This window comes from Anser brachyrhynchus (assembly GCF_964034855.1).
Source record: "Anser brachyrhynchus genome assembly, chromosome: 1".
Lineage (NCBI taxonomy): Eukaryota > Metazoa > Chordata > Aves > Anseriformes > Anatidae > Anser > Anser brachyrhynchus.
The window spans coordinates 20,026,330-20,036,352 of record NC_137694.1 but is presented as its reverse complement, the minus strand read 5'-3'; the positions used below and the strand labels follow the sequence as shown (position 1 = coordinate 20,036,352).

Genomic DNA, 10,023 nt, shown 5'->3' with positions numbered 1-10,023 from the left:
CTCTCACGATGTTTAATTCTGTGGAAACACAGCTGATACTATTGCTATGAAAGAAATCACTTGTCTTCGAGCTCTGATATGCTAGCTCATGTTATTGGCCCCAAAGGATGATGGAAAATAGAACCCACTGCTTTAGCTTCTTTGCTCCATGAAAAAATGTATGGTAACTGAGAGCTGTCCAGAATATTGTTCATGCAGAAGAATACAGCAACTGGGTCATAAAAATGTATAGCAACAAAGAATATTATTGTCACGCAGGATTAATATCTCTTTATCTTTGAGTCACAAAGAATTCCTATATCGATATGGCAGACCTATGAGTAATAATGGCAAGGCTGATTTTGTGGCATTGCTTAAAATTACCTCCATATTTCCGCCAGGATTATCTCCTTGTGCTGGTAAATGTAGGTGCAAATATGTCAGTTTAACTCAGTTTTAAGCATGACACGACAGAGACTGACCACATATTCCCTCATAGGCAGGTGTGGATACATCACAGCCTTTGGCTCTTTAAATCTTATATTCCCGTACAGAAATGTCTGTTCAAGCCTATTCTAAAACCACTAAAATTCAAAGCTGGTTTAAATGAGATTTTGCTTTGTTGGCTTCTGCATGATGATAATTCATTGTCCCTGTAAATGGTAAGTCTCTGTTAAACTACTTGAAACAGACCAAGCTTGTCTTTCCAGAAAAATAGATTTCTGAGCAATGGTTGTGATTTTTTGTAATTAAAGCCAAATTTCAAGAGAATTTCAGCATGTGGCTGCAGCAAACTTATGGAGCAGCAGATGAGTAATATGTGCATACAAAAATTCCCAAGAAATCCCCATTGCTTTAATAGATGAAAGTGATTCCCAGTGAGCACAATATATCCTAAAATCAGAAGTTAATAAATAAATAAATAAACATATAAATCAGTTTTCATGAATAAAGTGTGATAGACCTAGAGTGCTGTAACTGCTGATGTGCATGGCCTTAGCATTAACCTTATTGACTTCAACCTAGAGAAGCTTAGCCCTTTTTTGAAAGGTAAAATACCATAGGTATATGATGTTGATGACCAGGACACACATATCTAAAACACTTCTACTGATGTTCAGTCCTTTCCAAAGGAGCAAAATCCAGCTAAATTGTTCTCTAGTAATAGAGTAATTTTTTGACATTTACAGTTTATTTTTCACTTGCACAAATAGTAATTCTGCCTTCATTTTCCTATTAATTTAATTGAGGAATTTTTAGGTGAGAACCACCATAGAATTTATCACGTTTGTCTTTGGAGCACCTGGGGGAAGGGCCACCAGTTTCACTCAGTGTTTCTGTGTCTCTCTGGACTACAACATAAGATACAAGCTACCTGTTAGTAGCCCTGTTTCAGGAATTCATTTTATTTATTTGTTTATGTTATATTTAGTGGGAAGAAACATTTTGATACAATAGTAATTGGTGCTGGAGCAGATTAAATGCTTGTGTCTTTATTATCAGAAGTCACTTCCAGAACTTCAGCTTTTGTCACCTGATCTGTCTAGGGATATTATAGATTAGATGTACTCTGCAGCTACCCATATTCTGTTATTCTATATAAGTACAATTCGCCTTTTTATGATATTTGGTGTCACATTTATGTTTTCATCAAAACTATGGTCTAACAGAAAGATGATAATATAAACATGTCAAAATATATCATATGAAAAGATGTATGGTTGTTATTGTTGTGACTGAAAATATCTGGTTCTGCTCACATATTTCATATGAGAAATTTGATAATATGAAAAGTTGTAAAGTTATAGAATTAGAACAAAAGGTAAAATAATAAAACTGACAAGCTAACTACAACAACAGACAATGAAACGGATGTTGGTTTTCTGTTATCTCTGCTTATGGCATATCTGTTACTCTGTGGTTACAGGCTCAATAACTGCTGAGTGGAGGTCTGTGATTTTTGTTCTTCTGAGATGTGATTATTTTAGCATGGGAGTGCCTTTTGCTATCCAAATCCACTGGAATTTGGTGGAAGGAACCTGGTCTGTTTGTCCTTCTTGCTCTAAAGGTCTGAAATATTCCACCCTGCTCTTTGCTCTAGAGAGTGCTATGTTCACACCCTCATAGATCTGAGGCGTTTAGATATGCACTAATATTCACTGAGGCATGATGGTGTACGTTTCCCAATAAAATGATCTTACATCTCCCTGTTCAAGACATTCATGACCCTTTTTTTTTTTTTTTTTTTCAAAAGACGAGCAACCTTTGTGTTCATTTCATGTAGACTGGACAAAGTTAAGTGTTTCTGAAAATCAGATATGAACAATTTCAACTTGGAAAGTGAAAATGAATGTTCACTGTTAAAAAATTCATCTGATTACTTTGTACACAAATGGTTGAATATTTGCATTTTTTCAATTTCTTTTTCAACTTCTAGGACAAAAGCTGTGTGTATTAATTTAGAAGCTCCTCCGTGTATTATTACAGCACATAGATAACATAGTACATAGAGACAAACTTAACTCAAAATAAGTACTTATTGTATAAAATGTTATAGAAAATTACACCAGAACTCTCATACAATTAGCTAGCTGATATTATAAATTCAACCCATATTTTAAATGACTGCAATATATTAGAACAAGTCTTACGAGGAGCGGCTGAGGGAGCTGGGATTGTTCAGCCTGGAGAAGAGGAAGCTCAGGGGTGACCTTATCGTTCTCTACAGGTACCTTAAAGAAGGCTGTAGCAAGGTAGGGGTTGGTCTATTCTCCCACAAGCCTGGTGACAGGACAAGGGGGAATGGGCTAAAGTTGCGCCAGGGGAGGTTTAGATTGGATATTAGGAGGAACTTCTTTACTGGAAGGGTTGTTAGGCATTGGAATGGGCTGCCCAGGGAAGTGGTTGAGTCACCATCCCTGGAGGTCTTTAAGAGATGTTTGGACGTTGAGCTTAGTGATATGGTTTAGTGGAGGACTTGTTAGTGTTAGGTCAGAAGTTGGACTAGGTGATCTTGGAGGTCTCTTCCAACCTTGATGATTCTGTGATTCTGTGTGATAAAATATTAAAGGAAAGTTTCAATTTAAGAAAATGAACCTGTAAAAGAAATGCAGTTCAGGGTAATACTAATGGCTGATTATTACTGGCTAGTTACTATGCGATTAGATTTCAAACTTTTTAATGTTTTACACAGCATCTCTGGAATAAAAAGCAAAATGCTTAAACAACAACAACAAAATGTATTTAATAATGTCCCAGTTTGATATTCTCTATATCATATATCCCCAACATATTGTTAATATTGATCAAGGGACTTTTTCATCACATGCTCATTGGGTTCTGAAATGAATTTGGCATTTAGAGGTCTCATAGTAAGCTGCATATTAACAGTACAAAGAAGGAGCTGCACATACGGCAGGGCCTTGGAAAACATAAAACAATACTCTTAGCTTTTATCTTTGGATGAAACAGTCTCCTTGATAGCAGATGACAGAGCAGGGAGCAGGGCTCATCGTTCCCCATAATGAACTTGCATTCTCCAGATGTGCCCTGCTGTTGGGAGCATCTGATTGCCTGAGATTTCCAAGCTTAGCAATCAGGCTACAGGAGGACAGGCTGCTTACAAAGCAGGCAGTTTGAAAAAGTGTGACAGTAGTAAAATTAAGTACATCACACATGCAATTCTGTATCATATAGTATCATGCTGGATACAAGCTATCAAATCCAGATAATGGTGTTTTGAATTTTCACTTATACCTCTCCTTGCTTGAACACTGATTTTTTTTTTTTCTTAATCAGCTTTTGAAAATGTCTTTAACTAGGATGTAAATATATTAAAACATTTTAGATGAAAATATAGGGTAAATAAAATGCTTAATGCCCACTAACCTCTTTAAAGAAACCTGAGTAACTCAATAGAAGAGCAGTTTTCCTGTATTAAAGCTGCTTTACCGGCTAACGTCTGTTGGGAGAGCAAATTTCTTTACCAAGCCACTCTCTAAGAGATTTCATTTAACTTTTATGTCTGAATTTATAAACCATTAAATTAAATTGAAAATTCGTGCACATAAAACTGCTCCCTGTAACTGTAAAACATTGCAGCTGTAAAATATTTATTATTAGATAATATTAATTTTTTGGTAAACTGCAGTTTCTTTGATTGTTTCAGGAGTACTTAACATCCTCACTTTGCTCTTAAAGATTCATTAAAGAGTCTTTAAAAAATAATTAAATTTTTTTTCGAGTGCCATAAATGTGATAAAAAAATCTGTCTTCATCGCTGATCTCTGGATGGCAAGCCTAGATTTTGAAATTTTCATCTGCAGGCAGAGTCCACAAGATGGCATTATTGGACTGTGAGTGCCTCCTCAAATAATCCTGCTAATAGCAGTCTTGCTGCAGTTTGCAACTTTGTGAGCAGCTCTGAAGCGCAGTGTGCCGTGCTCATGGCTGTGGGTGCACTGTAAGCGCCTCTGAAGCGAGCAGCAGTGCTTTCAGACCAGCTCTGGTACCCTCAAAATTGGTAGCTGAAATGATGCAGATTGCTCTAGCCAGTTTCTAGTGATATTCAGTAGATATTCTAATACAAGTGTGTTTTGAAACAAGCTGTTTAAGAGTATAGAGGCTGTTTAGTAGCATGGACACCTCTTAATGCCTTCTGCACATTTAATGCAAGCAAAAGCATCAAAGGTACCCCTATGCACCCAAATGCACTGTACATTGCTAGATGTAGATGCTACCCAGCCCTGTTCCTACCACAATTTTAACCCCAACAATTGTTTTAAAAACAAGTAATCCTCTCAGCAAATCCTGAAATTGAAAGTACTGAGGGTTTTGCTTGTTTGTTTGTTTTTATGAGTGGCCTTTCCCTCTCTCCAGGTGGCTCAGAAGGAGTCCATACAGAGAGTTTTTTTGCAGACTTTCACCATCTACTGGTCCAGCTGTCTAGCTGTGCTTCTCAGGGGACATAAGAGAAGCAATATCTGATGCCACAGCCTGGAGGTGGACAGCCCCTCCTGTTGTCTTGTGGGAATAGCCAAAGAGTAGGCAGAAGAACCACTTTAGATATATAATAGGCTTCACAGATGAGAAATGTGGGAATTTTTATACTGCAGACTGCTCTGTCACTCAAACGGTTCTGTACTGGGTGCAACTCTGCAGCATTAGCAGGTTCATGGTTGCCCACAGTTGGATGCATAACACTTCAAATGATGCAATGATGCATCCTCATTTACTGGCTATAGAAAATAAATAAATAAATATAAAATTTATTTACATTCATTTAAGGAACACACTGTACCTGCCCATTACTGTTCAGGGCATCTAAACATGCAGAGGCTTGAGCTTGGTATGTGGAAATGACAAAATCCTACTATGAAGGATAAAAAGGAAATTATCTTGGAGAAACCTAACAAAACCAAGATGATTAAGTCTCTCTTTCTTGCATTGCATTTTATTTATATTTTGCAGTTGCTGAAGGTTTCTGAGAATTAAAATTAGGTGCTACCGCCTTTCCCTGAAGCATATGGAGATCATTATGACTTCTTTCTTACCAGGGATAGTTAGAATTAAGGTTGATAGGAACCAAAATGAAGAAACCCAGTTTGCTTTACAATGTTGCTCAAAAAAAGAGGACAAAAGCTAAGGTAGCCATGCAGAACTGCATTTGCTCAGGTCTTTCTCTGACCCTATGCTCATCTGCCATGTGTCTGGGCAGCTGAAGTCTTGGATTATTCCAGAAAATAGTGGTCTAGGCAGCCTGGCAGGAGCTGATGTTATCACGTAGCTACAGGAAATTGCCATCAGCCTGAAACCCCTCTGATGTGATTGCTTTGCAGGTTTCCTGGTTTCTCCTCCTTTCAAGTTTTGATCTACATTAGTCTTATTCCAAGGTGAGACTGTATTTCCTAAATTGTAACAATTTTTGTTATTGCATTTCTAAATTCCATAAGTACTTTTACGTCTCAAGATTGCTTCTGTTACTATCATATTTTTCTCTGCTTTCCAGATTTGACATGGAAATTTTAAACAAAACAGGGATCTACTGCCAGTCTCCTTACCACTTTTGACCATAAATCAAAATATTGATATTTATAATTAACGCATATTTATGGCTATCCAGATAGTTTCTACCCTGTATGATTATGTTTATTGCAATTCCAATTGAAGTTAATTTTGGAGATAGTAAAGTTTTATGAGACATTACACAAATTGTTTTAATAAATCTATCCCACCTCTATTCATCACCTGCAATATTTTTTTTCATTACGCATGTATAAGAGAAATCACGTTGCACATTTCAGCTAGTACTTCTGGGAAAAAAAAGGCGCTTACCAGAATGCAATATTGCTGAATTATAGTGTTTCACAGACAGAGTTGATTGTGAAATGAATTTAGAACATTCTACAATAATTTTCCCTTAGTATCTCGTGCTTATTAAAGAAAGGGCTGAGTCAGAAACAGTAGTGGGAAGGTTAGACCTGATCCTCAAAACTGTGTATAAAGCTTGTACAGAAGGTAATCTAAACATGAAGAAAATCTACCCATGTAATTTTTCATTTTATCGTCTCTAATGCCAACAAAATGACAACACACCCACATAACACTATAGAAAGGTGACAGAAAAATTAAAGGTCTCATCCAGTCTTGTTACATAATGGGGAGTCTTTCAGTTGTTTTTAATAAGAGAGAGATCAGGTCTTGAGAATGTAAATAGTCAACTGTTATTTGTGTTAATTGCTTTTATTCTTAAAATGTCCCAGCAGGAGATCTTCTTCAGTCCAAACTGCCTGAGGAAACATTAAAATGTGTGTACATGAGGGGAGCTTATTCTCTTCTTTAACCATTTACTTATGATAACCTTGTGTTCATCTGCTAGTCTATTTTTTATATGTGAAGCTGTATTATTTGCAGAGTAATTAAATGGAGAATGTTTCTCTGCAGTAAACATGCATTATCAATATTGTCTTTTTATTTATTTTATACACTAAGAAGCATAAGATAAACTATTCTTGAAATAAAAACAAATTAAAAGAGAAATCTCTTCAGAGGGCATGAATTTTCTAATTGACTATTCAGATTTGCAGGTTATCACAAAAAGGTTATTATTGCAAGTAATATAAATGTAAAAAAGGCTTTCAAAAATATTTACAGTATAAAAAATTCATCACAAAGCAAAGACTGATGGGAGTCCTTATTGGTTTGATGCACTCCTCTTAAAAATCTTAAGTTTTTAAGTCTTAAGTAGCAGAAAAAATGCTACTACTGAAAGTATTATAAATGTAAAAGTAATAAAAAGCCTTTCTAAAATTAATTAGAGTAAAAACAAACAAAAACAAACAAACAAAAACAAAAAAAAATTGTATTGCAAACTGAGATTTGTATAAAAACAACATGGAAAGCATTTGTTCTTCTGAACCCAAACTATAATACCATTTTGTCTTACTCTGATGGAAGCAGGGCTGGGTCAGCTGGATGTTCATACCCCACTGCTGCTCCAAAGCATTTCAGGGCAATTCTTCCCCATGAGGCATCACTTCCCACTGTTAAAGTGTGGGAGGTTTCACTAGGCAAGGAGGAAGGGGGAAAAAAACAGTCGTCATTTTTTATTTTAGTTTTTTTATTTCAAAGCTTACTGACTTTGTCTTCAAAAAGTAAAACAACAAAAAAAAATGGTGATAAGTGATGATTCTCGTAGGCTGTACCTGAAAGCCTCCCTGTTGCATGGCTCGTTTGCTGGGGCGGTGTTGCAGACTTGCTGAAATGGTGTGTCTGGAAAGGAGGGGCATGCTGTGTACATGCCCCAGTGCAGCTTCCAGATGGGGCTGGTGCCAAGCCTGGGGGGAACCTGTGCTTGTGCCATCCTGCAAGGGACTTTCCCTGGGGAGCCTTCAGCTCCCAGGGTGGCAGCCACAGCAGCACACGGACCCTGTGGGGCTGCGGTGCTTCTGGTTTACAAACCTTTCCTGCAATTCACCTCATCTCGCAGAGCTGAACTCCCCCCACAGGAGGAGTTACCTTAATCGAGTTTGGTATTTTTTGCTTCTAATAATCTGCAGACATTAGAGAGTATAAATTCTGGTATCATCTGTTCACAGTACGTAAATAGTGGAGCAGCTCCCGGGCCGTGGGCTCCTGGCACACCAGAGACCCTCTGGTGGCAGGTGTTATCTCATGCCAATGTATGAGTTTGCCCCAGAGGCTGGGTGCTCCTCTGTCTTGAGAAGTGACCATGGTTGGTCAGTCATGCAGCCCTCTCCCGTCCTTTCTGTCAGAGTTTTATCGAACTCCTGTCACTGCTATTCCTTCAAAACAAAGCTCAGACTCATTAATGGGGCAGCTTGCTCAGCTCCTGCCCCAGACGTGATGCTTGTGGAGGAAATTGTGAGTTATCAACATGGTAGGTCTCATGAACATTTATTCCTTGTTAAAAATAGAAGTCATTAAAATGCTTTGCAATTATTCCAATTAAAACTTTTTTTTTTTTTTTCTCCCCAGTCAGGAACGCTTCTTGCCAATTGTCAGTATCATGCTTAGTTAAATAATCTGGGAGAATTTGTCACATTATTTACACTGGAATAAATTATGTTACTTTCACACTAATTTGCCTTATCAACTGTTGCTCTGATGTTGCACCAAGTTGCATAGCCTGGAGAATTGCATGCAGGTTTGGAGCTAGGATCTCTGGCTTTCCAAAACAGAGCCTGTCACTAAGATCACCCTGAAATGGTAAGGATTGATTGGTTTTCTCTGAGGCATCAGCTCATTACATGATGTTACAGTCTAATAGCTAGATGAAAACAGTCTGAGCTTTAACCCGGGGCTTTTGGGACCCTTAGTGCTCCCTGCTGCCTCTGGACCCTAACACTTGGCTCACTTTCAAAAGCTGCTCACACTGTTTCATCCAAAGCACTACTTCAGCTTCTTAATTTGTGAAATGGGACTAACAGCTGCACTGCCAGACTCGAAAGCTGGAATGATGAAAAGTGATACAGGATATTACCAGCTTGTTTTCAATATTCAATTCAAGAATGTTTTCAATATTCAATTCAAGGATATTTTCAATATTCTGAGTTTTTTTTTTTTTAATGTATGTATGTATTTTTTTTTATTTGCTGTTCAGACTTTTTATGCCATTAAAATATTAGAGAGAATTTTTTGTGTTTTCTGCTGTAGCTGTAAAGGATAAAACCTTCTTTAAAAATAAGAAATTGAGACCGGGTATATTCACAATACTGTATTAGTAAAGTGCTGAAAAAAATCCAGCAATTATAAGAAGAAAGCCTGCAAAGATACCTGAGAAAAAGCCTGCAAAAATAAAACTAATTATTATTTATACAGAAACAAGGTGCCAATCATGATAGTTTTAGTTTAGCTCCTAAATATTCTAAAGGACACCATTTACTTAGAATATATATATGCTTACTTTAGTGTTTTTAATATTTCAGGCAGCCTATTATCAACTGAAAAATAATATTCTCCTGAGGGGTGAAAAGCCTGTTGTTGCAAAGGATATTCAACTGGTTTCAGTAACATAATTCTGTTGGCTTACACAGACTCTTTAAATTGATTCTGGCTTGGGATCTGGCCCAAAATGAAAAGGATTCATCCCAAATTAATCTACTCCTTCAGGTATTCTATTTCTGGGATCTTTGCTTTCCCCAGCGAAGGTCAAGGCAGTAGGAGGTAAAACATTGACATGGTTAATATTCTCCATATCTGTCTGGAGCTGAATGCCTGGTGCAGTAAGCCAGCTGACCAGAGGGCATTGTTAAAGAAGGTAATGCATTTGTACAGCTAAAAGCACAAAGACATGCATGAGTAAACTTCTTAGTTGTAAGGATAAGGTCCAGATCTCAATCTGGCATATCAAATTGTTATAGTTGCACCTTATTCAAAGACAGATGGAAATTGGATTGAAGTAGTCTTTTTGATCACAAGGAAATCTTGCTTTGTTTCAATGCTAAAAGAAAATGAAAAATACTTTTTTTATTTAGCATTTAGATTTTATTTATTTTATTTTATTTTATTTATTTTATTTTATTT

At 36.9% G+C, this 10,023-nt stretch overlaps 1 long non-coding RNA gene across 1 annotated transcript; it reads right to left on the bottom strand.

The window, feature by feature from the left end:
- Positions 1–2,551: 2,551 nt before the first annotated feature.
- On the bottom strand, positions 2,552–7,519 carry LOC308188365. Its single transcript, XR_013945451.1, has 3 exons — positions 7,424–7,519; positions 3,868–3,940; positions 2,552–3,028 (listed from the first exon to the last, which is right to left on the bottom strand). It is a non-coding gene; the product is annotated as an uncharacterized lncRNA (long non-coding RNA).
- Between the last annotated feature and the right edge of the window lie 2,504 nt (positions 7,520–10,023).